This window comes from Neopelma chrysocephalum, unplaced genomic scaffold (genome assembly GCF_003984885.1).
Source record: "Neopelma chrysocephalum unplaced genomic scaffold, ASM398488v2 Primary Assembly neopelma1_91, whole genome shotgun sequence".
Taxonomy (NCBI): Eukaryota; Metazoa; Chordata; class Aves; order Passeriformes; family Pipridae; genus Neopelma; species Neopelma chrysocephalum.
This window is the reverse complement of record NW_020897753.1, coordinates 4,110,342-4,125,247: the sequence shown is the minus strand read 5'-3', so window position 1 is coordinate 4,125,247 and position 14,906 is coordinate 4,110,342. Positions and strand designations below refer to the sequence as shown.

The 14,906-nt window shown below is 44.7% G+C and overlaps 1 protein-coding gene across 3 annotated transcripts in view; it reads left to right on the top strand.

Moving 5' to 3' along the window:
* The window catches only part of BMP2 (bone morphogenetic protein 2), a 216,395-nt gene that overhangs the window by 39,328 nt on the left and 162,161 nt on the right, over positions 1-14,906 (top strand). The window contains exon 1 of one of the 3 annotated variants that reach the window (XM_027693288.1): positions 8,217-8,227. The exons of 1 other annotated variant lie outside the window; for it this stretch is intronic. The gene's annotated coding sequence lies outside the window, so the exon portion shown is untranslated. Of the gene's footprint in view, positions 1-8,216; positions 8,228-13,808; positions 13,843-14,906 lie in introns of those variants that run through there. One more of the 3 variants, XM_027693290.1, reaches the window with a different exon arrangement.

Sequence of the window (14,906 nt, the reverse complement as noted above, 5' to 3'; positions counted from 1 at the left end):
CTGCATTTCCCCCAAGTCTCTTTAGACACTTCTTCACGTCAGCTTTTCCAAGTAATTACTCATGAGAGTGTCCCGAGTTTGGAGGGCAGAAGGTGAGCTCTGAGTGGAGCCTCTGAGGTGAAATTCTCGAGGAGAATTTCGTGGTATGGTTTCTGAAATCTGCCTTTGGGACACCTGAGGCAGGCAAATGATGATTGTTGTTGTGCTAAATAGAAGTATTTTTCACTTGCTGCAGGCAAAGTAACGGGTGTATCTGTATATCCCTGCAATTACTGACAAACAAATCAATCAATGCAAACCCTGGCAGGAGCATCAGGCAGCAAATAAAGCTGTTGAGAAAAGCTGATCTGTACCACAGGGGATCTGTAGGCGTTAATGTTAAAAATATACTCTCTGATAAATGTCCAAGGTGAGAGGTGGCAACACTTTATCTTTTGGCATCCCTTGGCTGTACTGCTGGTGGATGAAGTCAGTAGCCATGGTCCAAATAGCTGAAACTTTGGGAAAATTCAGCTCCTGTGAGTGGTACTTGGATTAAGAGGAACAATAAATAACCCCCTCAGCCTTACTCTTGGTTCAGGAGAGTTCAAGCTGCTGTTGCAGATCTGAGCTGGGGTCTGAGGCTGATGTGTCGGGGTGTCCCTCAGTGCAGAGCAGACGGCACAGACCCATCATGAGTCAAGCTCTCCAGGAGTGTCTCTGTACCGAGCCTCTGGGTGTTGGCACTTTTGGGAGGTTTAAAGTCAGCTGCTGTCTGTGTCTCTCATGCTTGAAAAGCACCCCAGGATGAAACACTGCTCGGCCCAGTGCAGAGCTGAGTCATTAACAGTGCTCCCAAAACCCCCTTCCCCGGCAGGAACTGAAGGGTGAGAGGGAGGAGTCTTGTTACCGACCAAGACCGAGGAGGAAAATGCCTGAAAGGGCCCCACACGCTGTGTGTGTTGCCCAGACAGCTGACTGGTGACTCAGGGCTCTCTCATGCTGCTTTCAGCTGAAGCAACAAATCCCTGCAAAGCTTTATTTGCAAATAAAGCTGCTTTTTCATGACCAAGGATGAACTCATCCTGCCATTCAGCCTTTTACCTTCCTTCAGTCCAGTGGTTGCAAAAAAATGGTGGTTTGGACTGTCTTTCAGGCTCTTAAAAAATAATCAGTGGTTTGGTTGTCAAATGTTAGGTGGTGGTTCAGGAATTCTTGGTGTCACCTTTTCTGTGCTCCCGTCAAGTCAGGGCTGCAAGGAGTTGGTACCAAGTGAACGTTGGCTAATTTTGAAACTTTTGCTTTTAAATATGTGCGTGGTTAATTAAAGGGAACACCTTTTCCTTCTCCACCCTTAAGAGTCCAAACACCTGCTGCGAGGTTGTAAAAGTTCTGGGTTAAAAGCTGTTGTGCCTGGCTGTGTACATAAAAGTCAGAGGCTACAAGATGCAGCATTATCTCAAATGTTGGCCAGTGGATTTAGGCTGCACTCCTCTTGTGTTGTGTTCCTTGTAGATCCCAAGGTGCTGGATCTGATGAGGGTCTCTTGTAGTTGTGTTTTTACATGTAGGAATGAGTGAAGGAAAAGTCCCAAAGGCAAACGTGGGATTTGGTGCTATGCCTTCCAAAATTGGAATATGACAGACTGGGTTCAAAATAATTGTCGGATTGCGTGCTGTCACTAGAACTGTTTTCTTTAGGATACTGTTTCTCAGCTGGAGGGACATTCTGAGATATTATCTGAAGCTGGATTGGGGCTATTTGGATGGGAGCCTTTAAGATAAACAGCCTCACCTTTGTTTGACCTCTTCAGTTTAAAACTGTTCATATTAATACTCCCCTAAGTCATTCCTCACCCTTTTCAGACACTTTAAATATTACAGCTGTACTCCCAAGATCTAAATGAAACCGAAAGTGATGTGTCTGTGCAGATGAACCGAAGGCAGTCTTTTGCCCTGAGGAGACTGGACCTGAAATGGGAGGGGGGAAACCTCTCAGGGAAGAAGTTGCTGCAACAATTCCGGCTGGATTAAACACGTGGGGCTACATTAGAGGGTCTCAGGTGAGAGATCTTCCCAGCTCCGTGCAGGAACAGCAGGCAGCACTGTCTCTGAGTTATGCAATTCATCAGCAGACTTGTCTTCTAAGTGATACTTCTGTTGTGCAACTCTCCTGAATGAATAATTCCTGATGAAAGCAGTGTGAATGTTGTGTTGTAAACTTGGTTTTTCCATCCAAATGCGCAATTTTTTTTTCTTTTTAATGCCAGACTCAGCCTTTTAAAAATAGAAGCTTTAAACAAGACTCTCCTGTGTCTATCCTGGCACCTAAATCAGTGTCAGCCTTTTCCAAAGGGCTGAGCAGCACCTGGAGTTCCCCACAAGGCTTGTGACTGACCTGGGGAAAGCTGTAGCGTAATTAACACGCTGAAAAATCATGTTGCAGGTTCATGTGCCTGAAGGCAGGGTTTTTTCTTGGTTTGTTTTTTTTTTTTTCTTCCCCACCCTTCCAGTCTGTGTCTGGATTACCAACTCTTACTATTTTATTTTTGCCCTCATGTTAATTCATGTTTCTCAGAGCTTCATCTCTGAAAGCCAGGCTGGACTTAGAGAATAGCGAAGAAAACTTGACAATATGATTCAGGTGTGTTCTGAACCCATTAGCAAATATTGTATTGATTATTTAAAAACTCATTCAAGGAAAGAAAAAAACCCACAAGGGCACAACTCTTTAAAAACTGGCAAAGTTTTCAAGCCTTGAAATATTTCTTTAGAAAGGAGTCATCTCTGAAGATGCCTAAACCAGCAATTGTTATGGTGGTGTTATCTTCATCTCTCTTGTTTTCTGGCCCTGACCCAAAGTTGGGTTTCTTGCCTGTGCTTGCTGAAGGGCCAGTTATTAGTGACAGAATAAACCTCTGATTTCATTGTAAAACCAGGGGAGCATTGGTTACTTGAATTTCCACAAGCTGAGAGCTACAATACGATGTTTAACTGCATTATTCAAACTTGGCCCGTGTTTATTTTTGCTTTGCTGTCACAGCTGAGCGTTGATAAAGCTGAAACTCCCTAATGACAAACTTCCCCCTGTCCTGCCACACTGCACACAAACCTCCCTCAGTCTGTGCCAGCCCAAGCTCAGCCTTTTCTCTCTGCTACCTGTGACTGAATCACATCCTGTGATTCAGGGAGGTCCAAATGTCCCAGCTCAGGGGCTGGCAATAATTGACCCCACGGGCCTTTCCAGAGGGCCTGGCATCAGCTGGCACTGCCCTGTGCTGCTGGTAGGACACGGGCTAACCGTGGCTTGGCTGCAGTGACACTTACACATCCCGAGGCGTTCACATCTCCTGTCACATCTCCTGTCACAGGGTGACAGGCAGCCGTGACATCTGGTGCTGTAGCGTCTCCACAGCAGCAGCGACAACAAATGACAACAACGCGGAGCAGCAGCGGAGGAAAAACGATTGTGCAAGAGGCCCGAGAAGCTCCTCTGTCACGTGAGGGACTTTCGGAGCGATGACAACCGTGCCCGCGTGTGACCAGCAGGTGCCACTGCAGCCCCGGGAGCGGGGACCGGCGTGGCCGCGGCTGGAACTGCGGCACAGGGACACCTGGTGGCCTTCTCGGTCCCGCTCAGCCCGTGAGAGCGCCTGCCACGACACGAGGGGTGTACGGGACACACACGTGGGGTAAAACCGCCTCACAGGCACATCTGCAGGATGGACTCTCAGGGCACAGAACTCTCTTCCTCTTTGGGACTCTCTGGAAAGTTTGTTTTTCCTGCCTGAGTCTCCTGCTCGCCCTTACGGTGGAAGTGAATCCATCGTGGTCTTTCTGCCCCCACATCAAGGTGTGTAAGTGGTATTTTCTCCCAGGTTACTGTTGTTTTGGGCCCAGCAAGCACCGGAGGTTTCTGCCACCACGGGTGTGCGTGGCATCGTGTTCCAGATTTGATAAACACTGGCTACTGCATGCTCAGGGAATAGCGTGAGGGACCTGTATTGGCCTTTCTTAGGTGTAAAGATGGCATCTGGGAGAAAAGATCTTCCATTGAAATATTATGTCATAAAAAAACAGGCCATGATATTTTTTATATACTTTTTTTTTTTTTAAGGAAAAGCAAGTAGTGGCAGACATGCAGCTTCTTTTATAGTTCTAACTCTTATAGATGTATATAAATATATTTTTAACCCAGCTGACTGAAGTCTGTCTGGAGCATTATCTACTTAAAAAGTATCTCGTTACTCATACAAAACCTATCCCCAGCAGAGGCCTTAAATTGCTGGGAAAAGACTCTGGGATTGGAACCAGTGCAGCTGGACTGGACAGGTGGCAGTTGGTCCTGTTTAAGGTGTTCCTTCGTGCTTTGGCCTGGTGTGAACTCTTTGCTGGACCTTCATGGATCAAACCACGAGTGACTTTTACCTTGGCTGACACTGGAAAGGTGGGTTGTTGTTTGGGCTCAAAAATACTGCAGCTCAAGCAGGGAAGGCCCCTCATGGCAGGTTGTCCAGAGAGGTTGTGGATGCCCCGTCCCTGGAAGTGCTCAAGGCCAGGTTGGATGAGGTTTTGAGCAACCTGGGATGGTGGAAAGTGTTGGAATGAGGGGATTGGAATGAGATGAGCTTTAAGGTCCCTTCCAACCCAAACCTTTCTATGATTCTGTGGTGATTTGATACAGGCACCTCCCATCCTAACAAATATACTCCCTTCTGAAGCAGTCAGTCCCCATTAGCAAGCCTTGAAGATCTCATTCCCAAAATTCCCAAAAATTAAATCCACCCCAATGTTTTGGCTTTAGCAAAGTAGTTCTGTGTAGTGTAGTTGTTTTATTTGTCACTTTTTATTTGTGATTTTAAGCCCTTTGATGCAGGCAAGTCGTATTGTCAGTCTTTACTGTGCAGCTGAAAGGAAGGGAGACACACCTTGATGAAGTGGAAGGTGAGATTCCTGAGTGACTGCATGAATAGAAGAAAAATAAAAATTCAGAACTTCTGAAGAATGGATCAGAAGTTGTGGTAGTTTTTCAAGGATTTGATTAAACTGAATTGGAGTCAGGATCTTCTTTCCTTTCCGAAAGCAAGCACGTGAGTGCATTTACCAAGGGAAGAGTAATGCAGTTTAAATGGAGCTTCTTTTTTTATAGATGGATCTTGAAAAAACCCTTTGTTTGTGGGTTCTTCTAAACTGATTACACTAATGTGGTTGTTTCTGTAATTTAATTATCTCCGCACTCAATGAGAACAAGTTAATTAAAAGTCTCTTCTTTTGTTGTCCAAAATTTATTAGATTTTCCTACGTGGAACTTCATGGCTTTTGTTTGCTCCCCTTGTCACAGACTGGTTTTGTTCAGCACAGCTGTGCTTCCTATTGCATAACAACTCAAAGTAGCTGCCTTTATAGCTCTTCCCTTTTACAGAATTACCTCCAGGGATTTGCAAATGTAGGTCAGCAGTGTAAAAACACAAGTCCTACTCCTATATTCAGGTTTGTTCCCAAGTGGGAAATCGGTTTTGTCTCCCTGCCTTCAGCTGGTTGGATTGCAGGGATGTTGGAAGTGCAGGGAAACTGCTGGGCTTCCAAGCGTGGTCCTGGTGGCCTGGGTTGGGAAATTGGGTTTTGTTTATAAGCAGGAAGGTTTTTATTTTAGAAAGCCCGTGGGAGATGAGCTTAACCTTGGGCTACAGTAATGTCAGGACTGAGCAGGGCTGGGCACAGTTTGGGTTTGGGTTGGGGAGAGCCAGTCCTTGGGAGCTGCCTGACTCAGGGCTGACACCCTTCCTCCTGGGTATGGATGCCACAGCACCTTGGTGGGAGGTGCTGTGTGCTCCCTGAGTCAGTAAATCCAAGGCACTGGATTTTTCCTGGTCGTTAAGGATCACTTGGCTCCCTTGGTCAGAGCGTGGCTCTCCTGACTAACCCTGACTCCAGCGAGCTCCCTCCTGGGCACTTCCCTCCCTGCAGTCCAGGTTCATCCTGAGCTGTGCTTTCCTGCTAAAGTGCTGCAGATCCATGATGTTGGTCGAGGATAGCTGGTCCTTCTTGGAGCAGAACCTTCTTGGGGAGATCCATGTATTTTTTACATGGAGAACTTTGAGCTTTGCAGGTTCCCGAGGACCTGCTCAGCCTCGTGAGAGCGCTGAATGTGTCTCCTTGTGTATCTGTTTCCCAGAGTGACTTCCTCGTGTCCCAGTGAATGCCAGGGAGTTCCTGCCAGGAGAGGAGTGAAACATTTCCATTATAACTGGCAGGAGAGCCCCGTGCAAAGGCCAGTGTGACCTGGGGATGTTGCAGCACCTCTGGGCTAGAATGTTACTTATTTAAAGTAAAGGCTTTAAACTTGACTAGAGACATTGGTGCTCAGGTCACACTCTGGAGCAGGGAGCTCTCCTTTCTGACCTTTACAGACCTGCAGGAATTTCCTGGTTTTAGGAATTGCAGGCTCTGAATTGATGAGGATGGAAGAGGGAAAAGTCAGAAATCAAAAGTGGGCAGTTGTGCTCCCAGAGCCCTGCACAGCTTTTTAGATCCACATCTGCTATAACTTCCCGTCTTGGTGTCTTTGGGAGGTGTCTTTTCCAGTAAGTTTCATGTCTTAATCAAGGAGATTTGAAACAAGAATTTCTTATGCATCGTGTATTATACTCCGCCAGCTCTGACTTATGCTTGATCTGGAATTTTTTTGGGAATACCTAAGTGTGAAGGAAATGTCTGTTCTTTAGAGATGAGTAGAGAAGAAGGTTCCATTTCTAAGTGAATATTCCATAATCTTTACAAATATCTTATTTGTAAAGATTGTCTATTGATAATATGTTTTTTAAGTTACTTTTCCTAGAGACCCAGTTCTGTGTTTATGGAAATTTTGGCTTCTTGAGTGGATGGTCCATTTTGTCTGGTGTATCAGACAAGGGGCTCCATTGGGTTTCCAGCACAGAGGTAAATGGGAGCTCTTATTTTAAATCTATTATTCCAAGTTTAATTCCAAAGGAGAAATCTTAGCTGCAAAGAAAGTCCCTACATGGAAAATGTAAACTGTAGAGCTTTAGCAATCTTAATTCTTCCCTGGAATTTCTCTGCAAATTAAGGTGACTGTCATTCCAATGTTTGAAATCTTTTCAGGGTATTGTGATCATTCTTAGCATGTTTTGGATGTTATTCAGTGACCATCCAGAACATGCTTAATCAGAGCTTTTAGAGGTTCCATGACATTTTTAGGATGAGATGGGAGCAGTTAACAAGCCTTTGGCAGCAACAGGACTCTTGTCTTATCCCACTTACCAATTCAATACCTGCAAAACTCCTCCAAGCTCTCGGATTCATTGTTGCTTTTAAGGGGGTACCTGCAGTAACCTTTGTAGCTCTGACACTGATTCCATGCTGTGCTTGTCCTGCCCTTCCTCTAAGGGCCTGATCCAAACCCAATTTTGAAATAAGTGGGAAGGCTTCCATTGATGATGTGCTCTGGAGCAGATCCTGGAAGGAGCTGCAGAGGAAGCAAAAACACAGTGGTGGGTCATGTGTCTTGTGTCTGCAGGGCTGGGGAGCTGATGTCATGTTTATTAGAAGCCAAGATCAGAGTTCACAGGCTCAGGAAATGTCTGCAGAGTTTAGGAATGGTTTGTAACTCCTATCCCAATGACAGGTTTATTTGGCACTTTTTGATAAGTGGCCTGTTTGAAATTTCCTCTCCAAGTAAGCAATTTGTAATTCCCACTTGAAAGGGCTACTGTGGGGGATGGTGCTGGGGCCATATTTGAAACCCATTTATGGTTACTAACATCCTGGCATCTGTCATCCAGGAGCCCTGGGCCTTTATTGTTTTGATCTGTCCAAAATGACTTCTTTATATAGAAACTGGAAGGCTCTCTTTGTGTCCCGAGTGCCAACAAAAATATTTACGGTCCCTTAAAACATATAAATAGAATTGGTGACTAAGCTGAAGGATCATTAGAAATAGTTCCACTGTTTTCCTATAATGGAATTCACTCGCTTGTTTTGGTCACCTCATCTCATTCAACCTTACAGTGTTTTTTACCCTGTTCTTCACCAAAATACTGCCACTGTGACCCTCAAAACCTGCCAAATGTGAGCCCTGATTCCCAACCCTCATATCCTGAGCCTGGCTTCTGCTTCCTTAAGCCCCAGTGCAGTTGTTTTGCAGGTGTTGGGGTTTCTCCCACTGATGACTTCTATTGGCTCCTGAAAAAAGCTGGAAGAACTCTTGTTGTAGTGGTGGTGTAGCTGCAGTACTTCAGGGGTGTCAAATACTTGAAGTGCTTAAAGAATCGGGATTGTTCAGCCTGGAAAAGGGAAGGCTTTGGGATGACCTAATTGGGGCCTTCCAGTACCTGAAGGGAGCCCACAAGAAATATGGGGAGTGACCTTTTACAAGGGTTTGGAGTGACAGGACAGGGGGAATGGCTTCAAACTGGAAGAGTAGGTTTGGATTAGATATCAGGAAAAGGTTCTTCCCTGTGAGGGTGGTGATGCCCTGGCACAGGTTGCCCAGAGAAGCTGTGGCTGCCCCATCCCTGGAAGTGTTCCAGGCCAGGTTGGATGGGTCTCTGAGCAACCTGGACCAGTGGGAGGTGTCCCTGCCCATGGCACGGGGTGGCACTGGATGATATTTCAGGTCCCTTCCAACCCAAACCCTTCTATGATTCTGTATCCAGGAAACAAAGCTTATTGGGAGAGGTAGCAGCTTCTCTTAAACTGGCTTGTGTGTTTGGAAAGAGCAAACAAATAGAACTCAAGGGATCTGATAAAGTGAATTTGAGCCCAAAAGTTTGTTCTGTCTTTCTAAATATGTTGGATAATAACCCTGTGAGTTTCAAGAGAATTATCAAGCTCTGCTGATGGGAAAGACATGTCATTGTGTGATTTTATGGTTCTAATTAGATCCTAGAACTAACTAGAATTCTAACAATGCTTATTTTTTATGATAATTGGGATTTATGAGCTTTTTTATCATTGTGCAACTACCCCGTGAGGCAAAGAAGGAGCATAAGGAACACAGGACAGGTGCCTGCTGAGGGTGAAAATGGTGAGTTTATCTTTGGCTGATTTTTTTCTGTCTTCAGAACTTTCTGGTGTGTCAGACCTAAACTTGGGGTTCAACTATGCTGGTTTTTATTTTGAGAATTAGAGCAGGTTTAGGGAAGTGTCACCAAAACATAAGCTGTTGGGTTGTTATCAGAGTTCCTGGGACAGCCAGGTCAGGTAGGGGCCTGTAGGCCTCTCTTGGAACTGGAATACTCTATTCTTTAGTACATGTGCAACCCTTGGAAATAAATCCCAGACTCCCATGTCCTTTGTGTGCTCTTGAAAGCCCCTCAGCTCCTTTTTGGGGTGAGGTCTGGGTGGGCAAACAATACCTTCACTGCTCTGATGCTTTTAAAATCTAAATAGTTGGAAGAGGCCTGATTTGCTTGGAGACACCCTGAGGACCAGCAGTGAGGTTGAGAGGAGGATCTGGATCCCATTCCATGCTGCTGCCCTGTTCTCTGGGGCTTGGAATCACAGAGGCTGCTCTGGAATCATATTCAGATTTATGTCTTGTCATTAAAGGTTTATGCATCAGATATCCCTGACCTGTGTCCTCATCCAAGGTAAACCAGACAAGAATATCCGAATGCCACTTTGTCCTAGTGCTGATTTTGGCCCTTTCTGGGCTTCCCGTTCAGACCATTCCCTGTCGCGTTGGTGATGTCCCGGGATCCCGGGGAAGGCGCTGCAGTTCAGCGTTACAAGTTGAGTCTGGTTCCTGCCAGCAGAGGACACCGTTGTTCCATAAATTTCTTTAAGAGCCTCTCTTTTGGGATTTGCTGGGGCTCTTCAGCCTGATGTTTTATCGAGTTTTGATGTACTCGGACAATTTGTTACTCTTACAAAGCCGATTTTTGTTAAAGAGTGAAAACTTCTGAGACCTTAGAAGACAAATTGCAGCTGAATTATCACCCAGGTCCTGGAAGCAGAGAGCTTTTTGTTGTGCCAGTTCTCAGGCCAGGAAAACACTGAAATAAAGGAGGGATTTAAAACCGGGGGCTTTGAGAAAAGTGATTTTGTGAGTGCCTTGTGTGAGGGTGAATCTTGATGGCTGCAGTGCTGATGCTCAATGTCCAGTCAAGTGTCTTCTGCAGGAGGTGGGCCCCAAAATTTAGAGGAGCCTTGGAGGGCACAAATACCTTGTTTGCCAAAACCAACTGAAAAAATTCCACCCACCTCTGTGGGCAAAAATACAAATTTAGCAATTTTTTATTTTACCTGAGATTTTACCTCAGTTTTGCGAAATTATTTACTGAATAAAAGTAAGGTGAAAGCTTTATAAATGCTTCTGATGTTCACTGTAGTAGAAAATCCATTAATTCACTGCTAAGCTTTAAAGTTTAGAGGTGAGGGAAGGTTTAAACTGGTTTGAGCTGTAGTGTTTTCTGGCTTCTGGGACTGTGTTGATCCAACAGGGAGGATTCAGCTGCTTTTTGGAGCAACACAATGAACATACTCTTTGTCCTGCTTCTCCTTCAGCAATTCCAATGCCCACCATCACCCATGACTTGGAATGGAAGTGGCTTTGGGTTCTGATTTCAGTTGTTATTTGAGCCAGAAAACCCAAGTTTCTCTGTTGTGATGCTTTTTTTTTTTGTTGTTGTTATTATTTGCTTGGAACCTGAGTGTTGGAGATAGGTCTTTAAGCAGAAAAATATGAGGCTAAAAAGAAAAAAAAACCCTAAATCTTCTTTCACAGGGAAAAGCAAATCACAGGCTTACAAAGAAAGATGTGATGAGCTTCCCTTTCCCACTCTCCCCCTGCAGAAGTTCAAGAAGTCTGCAAAACCTCAGGTTCCACAAAATATGACCATCCCCAATGATAAGGTTTAAGTATTAATATTGCATAGAGCAGTGGGAATTGTGAGGAGGAAGGGCTTCTCCTTTGGCTGAACACCCCCTTTTCAACAAAAATAGCAAAATTGAAACTTGTGTTAGGAAATGTGAAAGTCCCAGGAGTCTCAGCGTCCTCTGAAGTAATTTCTTCCACTTCTGGGTAGCCAGCTTCCTATTTATCCAGCAACACTGTCCCATCTGTGGGAGAGAGAATTCCAGGCTGGTCTCTGTGGCCTCCTCAGCTGAACCTCAGGGAAAAAGCGACGTGTTCCCTGGCACTGCTTTTTCAGGTTTGGTTTAACACTTGCACAAACCTGGCGGTGGCCAAGGGAGAAAAAGAGCAGTGAGGAATACCAAACCCAAAGAGTTGACAGCTGTGCTGGCTTTAGGGTGGAAGCCACTGGCTTTGGGACCTCTGGGACAGGTGGCAGGGCTGGTGTGGCACCTCTCCCGTGGGCAGAGCCCCAGTTAAAGCCAGTAGGTCTCAGGTGAGCAGGGACAGGCTTTGAGAGGCTGAAATGGGTGTTATAGTTCAGTGACTGAGAAGAATTAAAACTCTTAGGATTGATTTACTGAATGAATTTTATGTCACAGGGACGGGGTTGTCTCCTCCCTTGCATGGTGAAGAAGGGAGAAGGCAAGAAGCTTTTGAAATCCCAGTGTCCTCGAGCTTTCCTGGCTGAGTGGCCAAAAGCATGGAATGGCTCTTGCTTCCAGGAATTGGTGTGTTGTCCCTGTTCTCTGGAAAGGAATAGGAGGCACCTTGGTACCTGATGGTGCTTAAGAGACTGGTTTATATATGACCAGTTACACCCTTGGCTGAGCAAACACCAACTCCATCACATTTTGGATGTATAAAATCAGCTGGAGTGAGTATGGTAGAGGAAAAGTATTTGTTCCCTCCCTATTCCCAAAGCCGAGTCTTTACCCCAGGGTAGTGACCTATAATTTAAACATCCATTTGTTTAATAATTTTATTTAGCTTTGTCTTGCAGGTCAGTCCAGTCTCTTTCTGTGTGAGACTCACAGTCCTGGTCCCTCTGTCCTGCTTCCCACCTCCCTGCTGACAGCACGGACATTTTAAACATCTCAGCTTTCCTCTGAATTCCCAGGCTGCTCCTGCTTCCAGCCATCCACATCTGGCAGTTGTTAGTGACAATCTGTGGCATCACAGACCTCTGGCCATCCACAAACTCAGTTCTGAGCAGTGGCTCTGTCCCCTTGTGTGCCTTGGCTTGTAGGACACATCCCTCAGGATCTGAGCCGGTGGATCCAGAAAGCACAAAGTCCCCTTCTGTTGTCTTAAACTGGTTTTTATTTGAGGTATGAGATAAATCAGATGCCAAATGGAAGTTTAAGAATAACATTCTCGATGGTTTTGAATTCTTTCTCATAAATTAGTTCTAATAAGTTTGAATTTTTGAGGCTGGGTCCTTAAAACGGCAGAAGGAAAACCTTTGAGTGGGGCCTGACCCAAGTGACTTGTTTTCAGAGTGAAGGACAATTTGTAGCTCCCACCAGCTCAGTGAAGGGTTTGGAGGGCCCAGAGCTGGTGAGAATTGGGCTGGGTTTTGTCTCCAGTCCATCCAAGGCTTTAATTAACTTTAATCCTGCGAGTGATGCTGTGTGATGGTCAGGTATAAGTTAAGAAGGTGTTGCTTGAGTTTTTCAGATGGGTCTATCCCTGAGCTATGCACAGGTGACATTTTGTGCTCCTGTGCAACAATTGTCCCTCAGAGGATCCAATTTTGGAGCTAATTGCTCATGCAGACAAGTAACTCCTGCACATTCATGTGCAAAGGTAAGACAGAGATGGCTTTGTGCAAATTTGGGATCTTCAGCTGAAAATCAGCCTCTTGGTGTGAACTGGTTTATGAAGTGACTCGAAGCAGCTCCATCTCTAGTCTTGCTGTACTTCAGCCTTCTGGAACAGCCTTTTGTGCCATGATTGTCTTTCCTTTTTTTATTTGTACCACCAGGTATAACATATTTGCTCTTGTTTTTTCCTTCAGCACACCAGAACTGTTTTGGTGCTGGTGCATATGTGCAGCTAGAACTGGATGTATAACGTGGATGTGTGTGTATGTGTCAGGTTTTGGAAAATTATTGGAAGCAGCTGTGGGTGGAAGAGAAACAAAGCCGTGGCTCTGTGAGCCAAACAATTAACATAGGAGTGGAACACTGCAGTTACATCAGTCTTCCTTTAAAAAGCCTGAATTTCTCCCTTATTCCCAAAAGTCCATTATTAATTCTCCTGGCATGTAACACAGCAAAATGACTGCGTTTATGAACTTGACTACTTCTTTTAACAAGTTCCAATAACTGCTTCCTAAACCTTGTGTTTTTATATCAATTACATACAGTAAGCATTGAGATCAACCAAAGAGAACTGCTGAGGCCAAGAAGGGTTATTTATGTGAAACGGGGATTGCCAACTGCCAAAAGTAAAATGTGGATATAATTTTATAACACCATTTTATAATTAAAGTCATAAGTGAGGTTTCCTGCTATTGTTTAAAAATGTGTCACTGTAAATTTAAATCAAGGATGAAGGCACAGAAGGGGCTACTAAAGAACATATCAATACAACAAAGATGGTACGGGGAACATGTCTGTTGCAAAAGGAAAACATGTGCTAACAATTTCAGTGAAATAATTATATTTATTGCATATAGATTCTGTTTTAGGAACTATAACCACTTAGGAACTGTTTTCATTCATGTCAGATTGAGGTTAATTTGTTGTTACTGTATGTCTATAGATAGATTTTACTGTCAGAGAAATTTAATATGTTGGTTTTATGATAAGACAGCCTTCTAGCCAGACCAGATTTTTTTTTTTTAAAGGCCAAGAAATCTAGAAAAAGTTAATAATTTTGCCTAATATTTATGTGTCCACAGCATTTTTGAGTTAACATTGAAAGAAAAGAAAATAAAGAAAATAAATCAAGAAGAAAATAAAGAAAATAAACCCTTGTCAAGTAAGTTCCCAGATTCAGAAAAACATTTAAGCACACATTTAATTTCAACAATATCGGTGGGGTGTTGATTTTAACAGGAGTTAAGCACATGCCTAAGGACTTCTGTAGGATTATTTTATCAGTCGTGGCCTGAGGTTGAAGAAGAAACACCTTCAAATTGCCCAAGTGCACGGGAGTAATGACAGCCCTTGGTTTTCATTTACTCACTGTCTCAATCCATAACTTTGCTCCTCAACTCTCGAAGCTCTTCCGAAGGTTTCGGGGTCGATGGGTGGTTGACAAAGCAAGCCGTGGTTTGACTCACATCTTCCATCCCCAAGAGTTAATCTCTAGGACATTCCTGGCTTTGGTAAGTCACGTTGGTGGGATAGGTGGGTGATTTCCAAGGGATCATTCCATCCCTGGCCGGGCTAATGGAGCCCACGTGTTCCGCAGCGGCGGCACCGGGGGGGACGTTAATCAGCGCCCGGCACTGCTGCCAGACACGGCTCAAATGGCAACCCGGGGATAGAGGGGGATAATAAAATGCAACAGATATCATTTGTCACACATGCCATGGGTGAGTTCCTTGGAAAACACATCCCAGGGAAGGAGCTGATGGTAACGCAGCGTTGAAGTCCTGAAGTTCCCAGAGGAAAGAAACGCTGGAGCCCGGCGGATCCTCATGATCCTGCTGCCTCCTGCACGTGCATTGTTGTCATACAGGCTCTGACTAGAGGACCAGGGGTTATTTCTCCAGTGGCACAATATTTTTTCCAAACGGGAAATATCTTGGAAGCTGCACTATGCAGGAATTCTACCTCATGCCTAGAAAATCTCAGCCAAAACGGCTCTTTAAGTTGTTTGTGACTCTTGAAATTAGAGGTACTGCCATGGAAGCAGCTGTATAACCAGAGCATGAGAGGTCACCTTAGCCACTGGGCTAATAAAGGCTGAAAAATGTTCTCATTAGTGACACTAATTCTGTCTTAATTCGTCACTCATTTGAGGCAGAATTCCTTAAAGTCTGATTTCCCGCTCCCTATCCCTGGAGGGAAAGGGGAAGAAGTGGTGCAAGGAGGAAA